Source organism: Capsicum annuum, chromosome 6, assembly GCF_002878395.1.
Source record: "Capsicum annuum cultivar UCD-10X-F1 chromosome 6, UCD10Xv1.1, whole genome shotgun sequence".
Taxonomy (NCBI): Eukaryota; Viridiplantae; Streptophyta; class Magnoliopsida; order Solanales; family Solanaceae; genus Capsicum; species Capsicum annuum.
This window is the reverse complement of record NC_061116.1, coordinates 196348121-196357345: the sequence shown is the minus strand read 5'-3', so window position 1 is coordinate 196357345 and position 9225 is coordinate 196348121.

Below are 9225 nucleotides of genomic sequence, written 5' to 3'. Positions count from 1 at the left end.
TATCGCTTATTGCGCCAAAGTATTTTAAATCAGAGTGCTCAAGTAGAGCTAGAGTCTTCTTAAGAGTTTCTACCACATTGCTTCCTCCTTTTGAAGCAGTTGCATGGGGTCTTGTTTTTTTGAGGTTAAAGATCCAAAAATTGAAGTTGGTGCAGGCGACATTAAATTTTCTTATTATCCTAATATGTTGGCCTTGCTCCTTGTGACAACAAAGCTTCTGAAAGTAACACCAAGGATGCTTTCTACTTCAGCAGAGAACTTTGAATCAGCCGCTTTAGAAACTGTTAATTGAGAATTGAACTTCTTAGGAGTCATTTAGATGTTCTTAATCTATAAAGTTGGAAAAGTTGAGATGAGAGGTAGTGATCGTCCCACTGGTCATTCCAGAATTTGTTAAACAATAAAATTCTCGAGATCAAAAATAAATAAATAATCAAGACAAGAAAAATATTGCAACAACCAATTTATTGATTTTAATATGTGAGTGTTACAATCTCTATGATTTCTCTGATTCGTCTTTTCAAATATAAACTCAAGGGTGATACGACCCGAACTAGGGTCTTGTCATAACAAGTATCTCAAGTCCAACAAAGACTGGAGACCACCCCAACACCCTAAAACATAGCCCACCTTACACCCATATTGGATGAATCCCAAACATATAACAAGATAGCGTGCAATAACTTAAGAAAGTTTTATTGCATGTCCATAACCAACCACCGATGACCGGCTAAACGACTAACCGACACCCCCTAATAACCATAGTACTCCAAACAAAGCCTTCTAAATAGTGAACCAAAATTGAATATCAATAAAGTATCGGGACATGCTCCCGAAACAACCAAAAATAGTGTCAAATAGTCTATAACTAAAAAGAGAAATATAATCCTAAAATGAAGCCTTACGAAGCATGGAAGATCATTCTTTCAAGTCGACTCTTAATCAATCCACGATCACTAAGAAGAAGGAGTAGAAGTAAGGCCAAATCCTGCATCGTGTGGAGATACAGTGTCTGAAGATAGTTAGTGGGGTGAACGTTAGCATGTAACTCAGGGATAAGGATAAAATAATGTCATCAATTCAATCAATGCACAATAAATATATGCAAATACATATATACATTTCATGCCGGGAAAGAAAAAAAGATTTAGCATGCAATTTAAAACCATAACCTGGATTGTGTAGCCCAACCGTTATCTAATAGTACCCACGGGCTAAATGGTCCCCAGTTCTCAATCCTTGGTCGGTCCCCAGTGCGTGCAGTTGTACAAACTAGAGAATAATCGCATATATATGCACACGGAGGACTCAAACCTCCTAATATATACTAAGGTGACTTAAGCGCCTGATTATATAATAATTTATGAGGGACTTGAACCTTCCTAATCATGAAATAGTAATAGAGGAACTCAAACCCCCTAGTCACCTTAACCCCCATGTCAGTAAATACAATTTACAGTGTTGGTCACTCGGACCTCCACTTTTATGACTCAGCTACACAACCTTTATTAGATCCCAATTAAAACAAGTATCACAAATTTTTAGTCATTTAACCACATTCCACATTAAGGCATACATTGTTGGTATCGTCATACCAACTACACTTGCAAGGTAACAACAACATGCCAAAATAATTCTCATTAACTTAGAGATAACAACTCACTTTATATATTAATACAATATGGGAGACACCGACTCTCATTGTTCATTAAATCATACCATTATATTTCAAATACCTCTTTATATCATGTAATAGTTCAAAACTAGTTCAATTTTATAAATTCCCATAGTTCTCATAATTAAAATCAATTTCACATTATGAGGTTGGGGACATAACCTCTTCAAAAGTCAAAAGTTTGGAAAAATTATAATTCCTTAGTTCATTCACCATACACATGCACCCATAAGTTCCAAAACCATAATTAAATCATGAAAATCATATATAAACCATGAGAAACATTTTTCAACTCATAAATATTCAAAAACCCTAAACCTTATTTCAAAATCAACATAAACATCTCATGAGTAATACTTCAAAATATATGTTTTTACAAAATTAACAATGAGGAAAGAGTAACATACCTTAAATAATAAGATGTACGGAGAGAAATCACCCTTGAAAGCCCTAATTGATTTGTCTTTTGAAAATCCGAAGTGTTCTTGACCTTGAAGAATTAGGAGTATTGAGAAGTTACTTTGATGTGTTTCTGAGTACTAACAACACCCTAAAGGGGTTATAAAACCTAAGTTTTAAGTTGGGTAAAAGGGATGTCGCTAAATTAAAAGCTGAAAAAGTGTTGACTTTGACTACCAGTCAATCCTTGACTCGTAACCACTCCTCACGACTCGTCACCATGAGTTGTAACCAAAGCAGTACCACCAAGGCAACATACACTGTTGACCTTATGACTCAGGCACAGGAATTGCAATAGGAACCTACGACTCGTAGGGTCCAGTTGTAGTCAATCCAGAACCTAAATTGGAACTCACACAAGACACCTTATGATTACACCTAACGACTCGTAACATATGTTTTCTGCTCTTAGTGAGTCACTCGAACTCATAGAAGAATCAATCCACAAACTAATTGATTTGGTTACGACTCATCCCAACAACTCATAAAGACACCTTAAGACACATAGGGTCTAGGCATAACCAAGGTAGTGAGCTCAACTGTAAGACCCCATAAATGTCTAAGTCAAATTAAGCTTCTTAAAGCTCTATAAAAGGTCCAACACTTAGAAAATTTTAGCTAAGTTTTCAACACTTAGTCTCATTTTAAGCCTCTGAACATTGGAAAATTATTTGACGACCTTCGTTTGTCGATTTTCAAGTTATGTTATGATGGGGAAAGTCAATGGTAGATCGGTGAGTTTTAAAATTTTTAGAATAGCATAAGGGCATGATTTATTTCGCAAACTAGTAGCAAAAGGCATTTACCCCGTGCCGCCCAGGGTAGTCCCCCAGTCTAGGCAAGGCGCCGCGCTGGTACTACACCTAGGAAAAATTTTAGAATTTTAGCCCAAACTTTCAAGGGAAAAAGGGTTAATTTCTGACCCCCTATATAAGCTCAAAAACACGTAATTCAGCCATTTATAGTGTTTCTCTCAAGTTTCTCCCATGAACAAGTCTAGGGTTTTCAATTAAGGATTCAAATTCAAGAATCTCTCCATCAATCTTCTTCAAATCAAGAACTAAGGTATGTCAAGTGTTCATTCATGGGTTCCTTTCATCCATGAAGCCCAACAATTCAATTTTTATTTATAAATTGTGATGTTTATATTGTGGAATGATTATGATCATGTTGGTGTTACGGTATGATTCCCAAGTTGAAATCCTTATGTGTTATTCATGAAACTATGCTAGTATATAGGTTGAAATTATGAAATTGGGTTGAATTATGAAATTTTGTGGTATTAATTTAATGATCATGCCTAAGCTCTAAGTTATGCATACTAGGCATTTGATAAAATGCCTAAGAGAATAATACATGTGCATTATAACCTAATAGAACCCAAATAATAAATCCATAGTTTATCCTTATGTTTAAAATGACTCCCATGTTGTTGTTATGCATTGCAATGGATGTATGTAATGCTCATGAGATTAGGCTTATGAAATTATGACGTGGTTATATGCATTCCTATTCATGTGAAAGCTTATGGCATGCGAATACTTCTTTAAAATCCACAATGATAGTACTATGAACTGTTGATTATGGTTATGTGTCAAGAAGTGTCATGTCTTGTTAGTTTCATGCTATCGAGTCCTGGGGGGTACTTATACCCAATAATTTAGTTGTGTGCCTAGAGCTAGTGTCAGCTTTCACGATACTCTCAGTCAAGCCATGATCATTAGAATTCAGTCAGTCAAAAAACTTAGAAAAACTCAGTAATATCATGAACTCAGTCAGTTAATAGAATTTAATAATATTTCGTCAGTCAATAGATTACAATGAACTCAGTCCAGTATATTCAGTTCATTATCTATTCATATGGGAGTAGGATTTAGCACCAAGTGAGTCCAAGGATAGGAACTCACCTATTAGTAGAGGGTGTGATTCTTAGAACCAATCCTTACACTCCAGAACTACGTAGCTGGTGTAGGTTGAGACATCAAACCTGCTAGATGAGGGTAAATGAGGTGGCTTAACCTGATAGATAAGGATCCCACCTTTCTGGTTAGAGTACCTGCTAGATAAGGGTCACTTATAGCTTGTCCTTACCAGTGGCACGGTATTGACACCCTTCTAATTGGGGTTACAGATTGGACCCCAACTCAGTAATAATAGAATATTAGGGGCATGTCGGGTAGATAACTACTTCCCATAATCTCAGTCTCAGTCTCAGTAATAGAAATCAGATGGTTTTATAGAATTTAGGACTATCAGATACAGTTATTCAACTCAGTATGAAACTCATCTAGTTCCATCAGAACCTAGACTATCAGACACAGTCGCTCAGTATCAGTTATGTGAGTTATCAGAAACCCATGTTATCAGTATTCAGACTCAGTAATTATTGTTGTCACGATCTCATTTATAGTTACGTATTCATTTATGTATTCTTATAATCATATCACTCAGTCAGTTAGTATAGTTTATGCATATGAACCCTCACATTCAGTTTACCTCACTTATGTACCAGTACATTCCCTCGTACTGATGCATACTTTTCTTTTACACTATGGTGTTTTATACCATAGGTTCAAAAGTACAAGCTCCTAAGCATTCATAGTAGATCAGTCATTCAGTAGACAGACTAGCAGTGAATTCTCATTATTCGAGGATGTTATTATTTGATTATTTCATTCTTCTAGTACTTAGTTTATTTTAGTAGTTGGAGTTAGTTCGGAACATGTTCCATCAACTTCCTATTCAGCTAGTTAGAGGTTTTTAGACTATCATGTTCAGACAGTTATTTCAGTTGTTTAGGTATTGATATACCATATTTACATACATTATGTATTATCAGATATTTGAACCTTATGGCCTTTCAACCTTTTATTCCACATTTGTACAGTATGTTATGTAATGCTCAAGTACAGATATCAGTCATGGGTTAGCTTATGGTCCTTCAAGGTCATGAGCACCGTGTAGCATTTCAGCTATCAGATTAGGGGTGTTACAAACTCGGCATCAGAGCCAGGTTTAATTGATTCCTAGGAAGTATAAAAGCCGCATCTAGTAGAGTCTTATGCATGGGTGTGTTGCGCATCACATTTATTTACAAGAGGCTATAAGATGTTTTAGGAACTGTTTCCCTTCTTTCAGTATTCATGTCATGCCAGTGTGCATGAGCTCAAATTTAACTCTCAATCTAATTGGTTTCTCTCTTTTTATTTACAGAACATACCTGCCAAAAGAAGAAATAAAAATCAGTCAGCCCTCAACCCATCCAAGCAGATCCCTTAGATGAATACGTTTCTTATGCAGAGTTTAGAGCTATATTCACCACTCTTGCTAACTCAGTTCCTGCTCAGAATAAATGACCAATTATCATTCTGGCCAACCCAACGACCAATTTAGCTGCAGTTAGGATTTGGGACTTCACTCGAATGAATCCTCTTTCCTTTTTGGGTCTAAGTCAGATGAGGATCCTTAGGGAATTCCTTGAGCAGGTTCAGAAGGTTGCAGATATCATGGGGGTATCCGTTAGTAGGAGTGTTGTGCTAGCTGTATACCAGTTGTAGGATGTGGCTCACATATGTTTCAAATAGTGGAAAGTAGAAAGGGCTATAAATACAGGGCTTATTGAGTGGGAGGAGTTTGTTACTGCCTTTCTTGATAGATTCTTTCCCCTAGAGTTGAGGGAAGCTAATGTGTTTGAATTTATCAACCTCAGGTAGGGCAACATGATGGTGAAAGAGTATTCTCTTAAGTTTACTTAACTAGCCAGATATGCTCCTCATATGGTGGCAGACAACAGGGCTAAGATGAGTAAGTTTGTTTCTGGGGTGAATGACAGTGTGGTAAATGAGTACAGATCTGCAATATTGATTAGTGAGATGGACATAGATAGACTTATGATCTATGCTCAGCAGATAGAAGAGCATAATATTAAGAGTAGAGAGAAGCAGAATAAGAAAGAAAAGATAGGTAATTTCAACTTTACTCAGCCTAAGTCATAAGGAGGGAATCGTTCTCAGTTCCATCCTAAGTCATCCATTCCAGCTCCTTCCTCAGCTAGTGCTCCATCTCCTAAGTTCAGGAAGGGTAACAGAGATAGGGCACCAGACTCTAAGTCTCAGGACAGTGTTAGCAGTGCCTGTACCCATCTTCTTTGTCAGACATGTGGCAAGTACTATCAGGGCACTCGCAAAGCTTGTAGTGATGTTTGTTTCGAATGTGTCAAACCAGGCCATAGAGTTAGACATTGTCCGCAGCCAGGTCTGCAGGGTCAGCATAACTGTTCCTCAGCTCAGTTTGCTCTCCCGAATTAATAGGGTGCCATTTTCAGTGCAATGCAATGCCCAAACAGACTGTATGCTCTTCAGTCCCGACAAGATCAGGAAAATTCTCCTAATATGGTTACTGGTATGTTACAGATCTTTCATTTGTATGTTTACGCTTTGCTAGATTTAAGAGCTTCTTTGTCCTTTGTTACTCCTTATACAGCAGTTAATTTCGAAGTTAGTCCCAAATTTCTAGCAAAGCCCTTCTTAGTCTCAACCCCATTGGGTAAAACTACCTTAGCTCGATGGGTATACTGGAACTGTCTGATTATGGTATCCAGAAAGTCACTTTAGTAAACTTAGTCAAATTAGAGATGACCGATTTTGATGTCATTCTCAGCATGGATTGACTTCATCCTGCTATGTCATAGCCGATTGTAGAAACAAAATTTTCTAGTTTTATTTTTCAGATGAACCTGTCCTAGAGTGGAGGGGTAGTACTTCAGTGTTCATAGATCAGCTTGTTTCCTACCTTTAGGCACGTAAAATGATATCTAAGGGATGTGTTTATCATCTTGTTTGAGTTAAGGACACTAGTTCCAGAACTCCCAGACTTGAATCAGTCCTAGTAGTGAATGTATATTCAGATGTCTTTCCCGAATATCTCCCAGGAATTCCTCCTAATAGGTAAATAGACTTCGGTATTGATCTTCTTCTAGATACTCAGCCTATATCTATTTCTCCATACAAAATTACACCAGTAGAACTCAAAGAATTGAAAAAATAGTTGAAGGATCTCCTAGATAAGGGATTCATCAGACCCAATTTGTCCTCGTGGGGTGAACCAGTCTTATTCATGCGCAAGAAAGATGGTTCTATCAGAATATGCATTGATTACCATCAGCTCAATAAAGTCACGGTCAAGAACAAGTATCCACTTCCCATAATTGATGACTTATTGGACCAACTTCTAGGTGCTAGCTATTTCTCTAAGATAGACCTCAGATCAGGCTATCATCAGCTCAGAGTAAGAGAATATAATATTTTGAAAATAGTCTTCCGTACTCAGTATGGTCACTTTGAATTCTTATTCATGTCCTTTGATCTTACCAATGCTTCAGCAACTTTCATGGACTTGATGAATCATGAGTTCAAAAAGTACTTGGATATGTTTATCATAGTCTTCATAGATGACATTCTTGTCTACTCCCGCAGTGAGTAGGATCATGCAGAACATCTCATAGTAGTATTGCAGACTCTCGAAAATCATCAGTTATTTACCAAATTTAGTAAGTGCGAATTTTGGCTAAGGTCAGTAATATTTTTTGGTCATATCATTTTTGGAGATGGCATTAGGATTGATCCTTCAAAGATCGAAGCAGTAAGAAACTGGCCTCGCCTTGTCTCTCCATTAGATATTAAAAGTTTTCTAGGTTTAGATAGCTATTAAAGATGGTTCGTTGAGGTATTTTCTTCTATTGCATCCCCTATGTCTAGATTGACTCAGAAGAAAGTCAAGTTTCAGTGGTCATATCCTTGTAAGAAGAGTTTTTAGGAGTTGAAGACTCGACTTACCACAGCTCTAGTTTTGGCTCTTCCAGATGGTTTAGATGGGATCATAGTGTACTGTGATGCATCCAGAGTAGGTTTGGGTTGTGTCCTCATGCATCATGGTAAGGTCATATCCTACACGTCCAGATAGCTTAAACCCTATGAGAAGAATTATCCTACTCATGATCTTGAGTTAGCAGTCATAGTTTTTGCCTTAAAGATTTGGAGGCATTACTTGTATGGTGTTTATGTAAATATGTTCACAGATCATAAAATCCTTCAGTACGTATTTTGTCAGAAAAATCTTAACCTCTATCAGAGAAGGTAGTTAGAACTCTTGAAAGATTACAACATGGGTCTCTTTTATCATTTGAACAAGGCCAATGTAGAGACCGACACTCTCTGTAGACTGTCTATGGGTAGTGTTACTCATGTTGAGGACAGTAAGAAAAAGTTAGCTCAGGAATTCCATCAGCTTTCCATACTAGGTGTCCGATTAGTCAATTCAGCAGAAGGTAGTATATGGGTTCAGAATCATCTCTAGTTTCTAAAGTAAAAGAAAAATAGGATAGAGATACCAGTCCTATTAAGTTAAAAGAGTCAATCAAGGATCAGAAGGTGGAGGTTTTCTCCCAAGGGGGAGATGGTGTTTTATGTTGTCAGAGTTATCTCTGTGTGCCTGGTGTAGATGACTTGAAGTAGAGAATTCTTGCATAAGTGCATAGTGCGCGTCACTCTATTCATCCAGGGGTCACTAAGATGTACCACAACTTGCGAGAGATCTATTAGTGGAGTGGGATGAAGAGAGATGTTATAGAGTTTGTGGCTAAATGTTCTACATATCAGTAGGTTAAGATAGAGCATCAGAAGCCTAGTGGGTTTATGCAGGAGTTCAATATTCCTACTTGGAAGTGGAAAGAAGCGAACATGGACTTTATGATAGGTTTGCCTCGTACTCATCATCGGCATAATTTAGTTTGGGTCATTATAGACAAGATGACCAAATTAGCTTATTTCCTTCCAGTCTATACCTCCTATTCAGCCAAGGATTACACCAAACTCAATATCATGGAGTTGATCATATTGTACGGTATTCCATTATCCATTGTCTCAAATAGAGGTACCCAGTTCACCTCTCACTTCTGGAAAGCATTCCAAAAGGGTCTTGGTACCCGAGTTCATCTCAGTATAGCCTTTTATCCTCAGATAGATGGTCAACCAGAAAGGACCATTCATACCTTGGAAGATATGCTAAGGACGAGTGCAATTGATTTCAAAGGT